At 38.8% G+C, this 10,171-nt stretch overlaps 1 pseudogene; it reads right to left on the bottom strand.

The window, feature by feature from the left end:
• Positions 1–1,249: 1,249 nt before the first annotated feature.
• LOC107741622 (galactose-3-O-sulfotransferase 2-like) overlaps positions 1,250–10,171 on the bottom strand; it is a 15,969-nt pseudogene continuing 7,047 nt past the window's right edge.

Below are 10,171 nucleotides of genomic sequence, written 5' to 3'. Positions count from 1 at the left end.
GCAGATAGGAAAGTGAGAGAAAGATACAAATGGGATCAGGACGTGAACCAGGTCAGACTCAAACCTGAGCCAGCAGCTCTTATTTGTCCTGTGCACAACTATGCCACAGCACTAGCAAACTTTAAATGTGTGCCCTTAGTGTCTAAAATCTTTTGTAGACCACTGTATTTCTAAGACTGGAATGTCGGAAACAACACAACAAATCTAATAGATCCGTATTTTGCATTAGGCTCTGATTCATGTGTCTGAGATTGCCAGTGACATATTTTCCACTTTCACAGTGACATATAACAACAAATCAATTGTCACATGCTGCAGAAATAAATAGCTGGATTTACAAAGTTGATGCCTGTTCTCCAAGTTATTCACAAAACTGCTGTATAGGTCAATTTCCAATTAGCATTATAACAAAAACCAAGTTGAGCTGAATCTGTACTTTTGCATAGGCCAAACACACACTTTATCTATGTTATATAAACTTCTGACTCACTTTGGAAACCTGAACCATTGGTTTTAGAGAACCAGCTTAGCTATAATGAGCAGAAAGGCTTGCATTTTCCAAAACACAAGCAACAGCTGAACAGGCACAACAAGCCTCTTCAGGTCTAAAATGGAAAATCATTTTCATAAAAATGAGATGATTTATGTCCGAACAGAAAGTACAAACAAGGTAAACAAGACATAGTCTTCTTAGTTTACTTCTTAAGTCTTAGTCTTCAAAACTTAGATAATAGGCTACCATTCCTAACGAATATTGTTTAATTAAGCCTTTTTTTTTTTAAACAAAAAACTAACAAACTGTAGGCTATCTAACAAAATGCTGTCATTGTCACTGAAAATAATGATAACTTTCAGTTCAGTAAGCGAGTCAGATGTTGATTCAGTGCCTCGCTGGATTCAATTCAGTGAACAATTCATCAAACCTGTCTTTTTGAACGATTCATTAAAAGAATCGGTTCATTCTTCAATGACTCTGGTTGGGCTCTATGGTTTTGATTCGCTAAACTGAACCTGCTCATAAGAGTCGTTTGCTCTGGAATCAGACTACAGTCACGCTGAACATTTTTGATTCATTAAGAAGAACCAGCTCATAAGAGTCATGCGTTCGTTAATTGGACTACACTGGTCTCGCTATATGTATTTGATTCACTAAAAAGACATAATCATCTCATCGTAAGAGTTAATGGTTTGTCGCGCTGTATATTTTTGATTCACAAAACGAACCGGCTCATAAAGAGACATTCGTTCGTGAATCGGACTACACTGGTCCCGTTGTACTGTAGGCCTATGTTGATTATTACAAGCGGTCCACGAGAACTCAGTAGCAAAACATTTCTTTTTGTTGCATCACTTTAGACCCAGACAGCAAACTCAATTTTGCAATTCAGGTAAAATATGATTTCTTTTGATGTAGCACTGCGAAGCTGCTGAAAAGTGATGCACAAACACTGCTCACTGGGTGGTAATGCTTTAAATCTGTATAAAGTTGCACTGTGATGACTACAATTGTTAAAAGCATTGTAAAAAAAATAAATTTAAACCGTACTGAATGGAACCTGTGTAAAATAAAAAAAAAAGAAAACCTGTGTGAGCTGTGCTTCATACATCGCTACACTATTTACGATGGGCATTGGAGATTTTTAGCCAGCCAAATCTCGTTAATGCGTTCATTTCTGACAGCTCCTTTGAGTTATCTATTTTTATTCCGAGTTCAAATAGGTTAATTCATCTCAATAAACTAGATTTTTGTGGTTCCTTGTGCATGTTTGAGTTGATAAAGTATGTTTGTGTGGAATGTTTATGCGAGTTTCTTTTTATTTCTTTATTCTTATAGTGTTTTGTTACATCAAAATGATTTTGTCTCTCATTATGAACAACAGAATTAGCTAAACTGTGTAAACTGTTCATCCACAATGACTTTATTTGTATTGTTATGTGAGGTCAATATTGCGCTTAACAGCTCTGTGCATTGCAGTGCTTCTGGAAGCCGCAAACTTTTTTTGCAGCAGCGGCACACTCATCTGCCAGCTGAGGGAACTGTTTGGTGTACAAAGCTGAGGTGTACTGTAGTTCAGGTGTAATCAACCTATGACAAAGCTGACGAGTGGCATTACTTAACCCCAGTCGGAGGTTATAACCTTGAATAACTGCTGCGCCATACTGAAACGGCTTCAGTGATGAATCCTGGACCTGCGCAGGATCTACTGCCCCTCCTTCCTGAAGACACATTTTCTCAAGCTTCCTCCTCTTTGCACTCAGAAGTTCAACTTCCTGTTGGAGCTTCGCCCGCCCGAGTGTGGAGTCTATGCGTTTCCAGAAAGTGGCATTAAAGTGCTGGTACAGTCGCCAGTCAAGTGAATTCCACTCTTTTACCCACTCTGCGATCTCTGCGCTCAAGGGCCTGCGAGAGCGTTCACTGCGGCTGTTGAGGCGGAAAGATGAAACGTCATCCAGTGACCAGCAGAGGGCGTGTTTTAGAAGCACCAGCGATTCATCAAAATACTCCGAGATGAGGATCAGCGGGAAGTCGCGTTCCACGGCGGCGATGACCTCGGCGCTACGTTTGTCCAGCTCGATGTCGTTCTCGGGTGCTGTATTATCCAGACCAAAGTCAAAGGTCAAAATGTTACGTGCATAGTGGTTATTAGGCACAGAGGCATTATAACTCCGCCCACCCTGGATCAGGAACTCCTCAAGGCTTTTGACAGTACGGAAAGCTGGGATCGCTTTGTAGTAAACAAACAGGGATTCCATCATCGACACTGGATTCCGAAGAATGGAAAAGTAGAATGTGTCTTTAGGCATCACTTTCCTCACCTGCAAGTCAGAAAAGACAATATGGACTTATTAATAAAATCTTTTATTCAGCTTTCCATCACTGTTTAAGTACAAGCTGATGAAATTTTGACCTCTTGCTCTTTGTGTCGGAGTCATACACACATCCCAACTGAAATTCCATCCCAGAATGCAAACTACATGCTATCAGTGCAGATGTCCTCTAAACAATTCAGATCTGCAACTGCCTACTTTCGTCTAGCACTGGGTGCTTCATCTTCCTCTTTAAAATGAAAATAGTCAGTTGTTTCAAATGATTTATGTGCTTGCTAAGTGGTCTATGCATATCTAGGATTGCTTTCACACCACAGTCTTGACACAATTGCAAAAATATTCACCTCAAAATTATATATATATAAGAGAAACCATTACGTTTTTTTAGGGTCTGCCTGTTCCCTTGGATCACTAGATTAAAATCTCACATAATGCAATTTATTTTATTAAAAAGTGTCCAGGTTTTAATGCATTGCCATTTTTTTACCTTGTGCTGCAAAAAACAGACAGACTCTAAATAAAACATTATTAATACAAAATTATTAATTAATTAAAATAAATAATAAAATAATAAGCATTACATTTTTATTTGGAGTCTATCTGTTCTTACGCATCACTAGGATAATTGTTTTGTAAAAAAAATTCTTTCGTTTTGTTGACAGAGATAAAGGTTTTTACAGAGGTAATTCTGGATATCTCTTTTTATCACTCCATAAATCAGAAAACACTGTCAACAGCCAGAAAAAAAAAATTGTTCCAACATGGTTTTAGAACTAAAATGTAATATAAGCCAGGCGAATGATATATGAACAACAAACCCCTATGTAAAAACCTTCAAAATATAGATAGAAAATACGTTTGGTGTATCTAAGTGCTTCTGAAGTGTTGATTTCGTATTCTGAGAAAACAGCCTTTAAAGGTATGGATTGTAATTGAACTCTACAGACACAAATAGATAAACTGTAATAAGCACTTAAATATGTATTTTGGGTGTCTTCTATCTAGTCTGAAAAACGACATGGAAGCTAAATAGCCCAAGATCTCAAAATTGACCAGTGCATGAAAAAATAATGTTTTGCCTGTCGTGTCTTGACGTAATATCATAAATATTCTATTATTCATCCAATCCTGCAACACAACTACTTTCGGATGCATGCTTTGGTACATCTCTCTCTTTGAATCCAAAGGCTGGGTAATGTGCTCTCGGACTGACCTCCTGTGAGCTGAATCTCATGTGATTGCACAGGATGTGGAACTCCTCCACGCTGCGAGTCCTGACGCCCTCCACAAAGTGTGCTGCAAAGAATGCTGGGTAAAATAACTGGCTCTGCATGTTCAGCGGCAAGGCAAAGGTCAGATTATGGCTTTCCCCATAACGATAGAGAATGTTCAGTATGGTGCTACTGGCAGTCTTGTGCGTCTTGAGGAAGACGATGTGGTTTTTGGGCTGACACATGACAGTATCGTCAACTAGTGATTTTACTGTATGTTTATCAGTTTTGTCATCAGAGGGTGGAGGTTTGTGAATTGCTGGGGTCCTTTTGGGGAAAGCTGGCCTCTGTGGCCGGTTTGGAAAATATTGGTCAAGCCATAGTTTAATCGCCTCTATTGGTGGAGCTGCTTTGGTAGAGCTAGAAAGCTTTTTTCTTGTATCCTCCAAGACTTGGTCCCTTCCCTCTTCTGAGTGAGGGTTTTCGCTCTCGTCTTTTCTTTGTATGAAAGGTTGCAGGTCTAATGGTTCTTCAACAATGGCTGCTGAGAAAGACCAAAGGTTTTCCCAGTCTTTGCGCTTTACGGGCCTGTGCATCTCTGCAGGCATTCTGACCAGCTGCTCACCCACAAGTTTCAAAACCTTGGAGCTCCTGAGAGAGAGAGAGAGAGAGAGAGAGAGAGAGAAAGAGAGAGAGAGTACATTTTAGATGCTAACCCTTATGGAACCAACACAAATCAGTAATATTTTATGGCCTCTATAATATATTCCCTTTAATGAAAATATTGTCCAACGCAAGCTGTAAAATCTGAGTCGAATATCATATAATGTAAATGTTTTTTAATACATGTTTATATTAAATTTGTAATTTTGTCAAGATATTTACATTGCATATTGTCCAATGCAAGCTGTTAATTCTGAGATGAAAAGTCTCCCTAAAACATATGAACTACTATTATAAACTATGTTCAAAAGTTCATAATTTTGTCAAGATATTTCCATTGCCTTTCATGTAAATATCATCCAACGAAAGCTGTTAAAAAGTCTTGCTCTAGTTAACATAATATAACATATATGTTTATAATACTTATATGTTTATAATAAGTTTGTAATTTTGTCAAGATATTTCCATTGCCTTTAATTAAAATATTGACCATAGCAAGCTGTTAAATCTTGAAAAGTCTCCCCTATATGTTCATAATATATATGTTTTAATAATATAATATATGTTTATAATACTTCTTATATGTTTATAAGTTTGTAACTTTGTCAAGTTTTTCCCATTGCATTTCATGGAAAGATCGTTCAATGGAAGCTGTTAAAAATATATTAATATAATATAATATAATGTAATATATGCTTATAGTAAGTTTGTAACTTTGACCAGATATTTGTATTGCCCTTAATGGAAATGTCGTCCAATGCAAGCTGTTAACTCAAAGTTGAAAAGTCTTCCTCAGTCTGTTTATAATTCGCTATGTGCAAGTCACCATGAATTTTTCATAAAACCATAATCTACCTGGCCTGTCGGACGACTCCCAGCATCTGCAGTGCCACGCAGAGGACCGTCAGGACCATCAGAGCGAACCACATGAAGCGCAGGCGACTGCAACACGCCACTCTCACGCACCTGTAAACATAGAGTTCAGAAAGAAGCACAGGTTCAGCAACAACAAAGCGAATGTAAGTGATATGTGTGCATATACGTTCTAGCTGAATAGACGATAAGATCAAGTGTAATGAGAGAATATAAGCAGCGTGGGACATCATTTGGTGATCGACTACCTAACTGTTGAACCATTGTGGTCAGTGACGCAAACATTGCGAAGGCATCAGCAGTTCCTGTTATTAAAGGGCATATTGCAGGTTAGAGACCCCATTAAGTCAATGTATAGAAAAAAAATGTATGAACTAGATTTTATTTAAAATATACTTATAAATGCGCTACTGAGGCTTCTGGTCATTTTTGTGAGAAAAATTTACATCCGCATCTGAAAAATGCCAAAACGGAAGTGACGTAACGGGAGGGCGCGCGGTCACATGCCACAGATGCATACGGTTTTCCACTGTATGTTTTTTTTTTATTATTATTATTATCTTATTTTATTCATTTATTTCTTTAATAATTTTTTTTGTTATTTGTCTTTATTTTAATTTGTAGCAGAAACTTTACAAGGTGTGATATCTTTTTTTCTCCTTTGTTTATCAGGTAGTGGTTCTATCTGTTCTGTCTTTTATGTATTTGTTTAATGTTTGATGCATGATTAAAAAAAAAAGATTTAACCAATAGGAAAACAATGGATGGCAATGACAGTTCGGACACTGAGGAAATTGTAAATGTTTATTCACACTCGTATAACGGACTACAGCCATACAATTATGAGCCTGCTATGCGGCCAAGAGAGCAGGGACAAGCCAGGATTAGACAAAATCAGAGACGACAAATTTGAGTTGTGCGAGGAGAACCAGTGGAGAACAGGGCAGGTGTCTTGGTAAGAGACCAGTCTTAGCTAACGATACAAGTATTGATACTTACCAGTACTAACAGAAACTAATAAGCGTTGATCAGGTGTATGTCTACACCATATACGTCCACACTAACGTTTCGTGATATAGCAGTTTCTCATCACCGCAGGAGAGAGTGAGGGAGGGAGATAAACACGTTTCATAGGTGCTTGTGTGGAAAATGCGAGGCCATGATCACAGCTGAGGAAAGTCAGTGCTGCAGGGAGTTGGATGCATACTAGTGGAGAATGTCACCTCCACACTTGACGTGCAGTGCATGACTCTGCTCCCAGGCTGAGGCTTGCTGTCTGAACCCATATGTGCTACAGATAGCCTATATGCACTTCAGACAGGAGCATGGCCATCTCCGGGCCAGCAGACATGATTATATTTAGGGCAGAGATAATTTATTACTCTGAGCTAAATACTTGTATGTATAAATAAATAGTACATTAAAGATTTTAATATTATAACAATCTGAATAATTTTGTTTCTCAATTACAAGTTGCCTATATTTAGGTCATGACTACTTATGTCACACGTTTTGATTCCATTGGTATAAGACAATCAATATTGATATCTTGTCCCTATCTACAGACAATACCGGTCCGTTACACACAGCATACAGGCAAGTTGTCCACTGGGCCTCTGGCATTCTGGGCAGGCACATCAGGAAGCCCTTACCTGCATGTGTTGTGTCAGCCATTAGAAGGCAGTTTCCAGAGGAAGGACTTTATAAAGGTTTTGAATGGCCCCATTTTGGTGACAATCAATAAAAAATACTCACAATCACAAATTGTCTTACTGTATAAAAATTGTTTATCTAAGTTTAGATCAGATATATATCAAGCAGATCTGCATTTATGGTTAATTCAATTCAGTTGTATTTATATAGCACAAAATCATAACACAAGTTATCTCATAGCACTGTTAATACCCAACTCAAAACACAACATTTCAACTGTTAAAACATACAGTATCTCACAAAAGTGAGTACACCCCTCACCTTTCAGCAACCATTTTAGTATATCTTCTCAAGGGACGATATTATAGAATTGAAACTTGGATATATTTTAGAGTAGTTAATGTGCTGTTTGTGTAGCAGTATAGATTTACTGTCCTCTGAAAATAACTTAACATACAGCCATTATTGTCAAAATAGCTGGCAACATACGCCCTAAGTGATACCAGCTGTACATCATTTAACCATGCAAAGCCACATGTCCTATTCATCATGTTCATGTTTTTGTCTGCTTGACAGGACCATACAAATGTGTATCTTGTATTAGAGCAGTAAAATGTGGTGCTTTGAGTACAATTCTCTCATACTGACCACTGGATGTTCAACATGGAACCTCATGGCAAAGAACTCTCTGAGGATTTGAGAATTAGAATTGTTGCTCTCCACAACGATGGCCTAGCCCTAGGCTATAAAAAGATTGGTAACACCCTGAAACTGAGTTAGGGTACAGTGGCCAGGGTCATACAGAGGTTTTCCAAGACGGGTTCCACTCGTAACTAGGCCTGTCACGATAACAACTTTTTGTTGTGCAATATATCGCCCCAGAAATAATTGCGATAAGCGATATTATTGTCATTTAAAGACCATTTTATGCCACTGAATATATAATCATAATGTAACAGCATAATAATGCAAGAAGGCCTACACACTTCCAGATGGCAACAAACTTAATTTTTAAGAATATTTAGATAATGGAAATTTATTTTAAAAAACTTAAATAAATAGTAAATAAACATTTTCTAACAAAAAGTGCAAAGTAACAAGTAGAAAAAAAGAAAAATGCACAAAGAACAAAGATTTTTCCATCTACAGATTTTTCCCTGACCTTCTTTTCTCTGTAAATTAAGAGTGCACACTACTGCTGACAAACACAATCGCTACTTAGCAGTCAGATGTCCGAACTAGCACCTCATGACTACACCACGTTATGTACGAGAAGCTGCAAAAGACACAGGCGCAAGTGGAATGTACAAAACATGGTGACATTAATTTTTAAGTAAATATAATGGCCGATATATTGCATCACAAAAAATTATTGAGGTCATGTACATATACTGCGATAAGTCGATATATTGATTATTGCGACAGGCCTACACGTAACAGCTAACAGGCCTCGCAAGGGTCGATCAAAGAAGTTGAGTCCTCGTGCTGTGCATCAGGTGCAGAAGCTGGCTTCAAAAGACAGATGCATGAGTGCTGCTGTGACAGAGTGAAATATGTATGTCTGTATAATTATATTTGAATCTGTTTAAAAATGTTTAGAAAATGCAGTTATCTAAATGATTTTGGTTAATCTGTGATCGATTGGTTTGGCACAATAAGGTGTGTGATCTATTAGTCAGGCCTTGTTGAACACTAGGGGGAGAACTCGCCGTGTTTCTCCATTACACATAAAGTTTGCAGTGGGGAAACATCGTCTACTGTGAATGTGCTTAATCTTCTCCCCCTTTTCAGGGGTATAACACTGCCAGCATTGCTTTAGAGGTGGCAGAAGCGGGAGGTCAGCTTGTCAGTGCTCAGACCATACGCCACACACTGCAACAAGTCGGTTTGCATGGCCATCGTCCCAGAAGGAAGTCTCTTCTGAAGCTGGCTCACAAGAAAGCCCGCAAACAGTCTGCTGAAGACAACCTGCCCAAGAGCATGAATTACTGGAACCATGTCCTGTGGTCTGATGAGACTAAGATAAACTTGTTTGGCTCAGATGTGTACAGCATGTGTGGCGACGCCCTGGTGAGGAATACCAAGAAAATTGTGTCTTGCCTACAGTCAAGCATGGTGGTGGTAGCATCATGGTCTGGGGCTGCATGAGTGCTGCTGGTACTGGGGAGCTGCGCTTCAATGAGGGAAACATGGATTCCAACATGTACTGTCACATTCTGAAGCAGAACATGATGCCCTCCCTTCAGAAACTGGGCCGAACGGCAGTATTCCAACATGATAACGACCCCAAACACACCGCAAAGATGACAACTGCCTTGCTGAGGAAGCTGAAGGTGAAGGTGAAAGAGTGGCCAAGTATGTCTCCAGACCTGAACCCTATTGAGCACCTGTGGGGCATCCTCAAGCGGAAGGTGGAGAAGCGCCATGTGTCTAACATCCAGCAGCTCCGTGATGTCATTATGGAGGAGTGGAAGAGGATCCCAGCAACAACCTGTGCAACCCTGGTGAATTCCATGTCCAGGAGGATTAAGGCAGTGCTAGATAACAATGGTGCTCACACAAATTATTGACACTTTGGACACAGTTTTGACATGTTCACTCACTTTTGTTGCCAGCTATTTTGACAATAATGGCTGTATGTTAAGTTATTTTCAGAGGACAGTAAATCTATACTGCTATACAAGCAGCACATTGACTACACTAAAACATATCCAAGTTTCATTTCTGTAGTATTGTCCCTTGAGAAGACATACTAAAATGGTTGCTGAAATGTGGGGGGTGTACTCACTTTTGTGTTAAAGGGGTCATATGATGCGATTTCAAGTTTTCCTTTCTCTTTGGAGTGTTACAAGCTGATTGTGCATAGATAAGATCCCTGAAGTTGCAAAGACTAAAGTCTCAAAACCAAAGAGATATTCTTTATCAAAGTTAAGACTCTGCCA

This window comes from Sinocyclocheilus rhinocerous, unplaced genomic scaffold (genome assembly GCF_001515625.1).
Source record: "Sinocyclocheilus rhinocerous isolate Xijiao unplaced genomic scaffold, SAMN03320098_v1.1 scaffold466, whole genome shotgun sequence".
NCBI classification, from domain to species: Eukaryota; Metazoa; Chordata; class Actinopteri; order Cypriniformes; family Cyprinidae; genus Sinocyclocheilus; species Sinocyclocheilus rhinocerous.
This window is presented reverse-complemented; position numbering and strand designations above follow the sequence as displayed.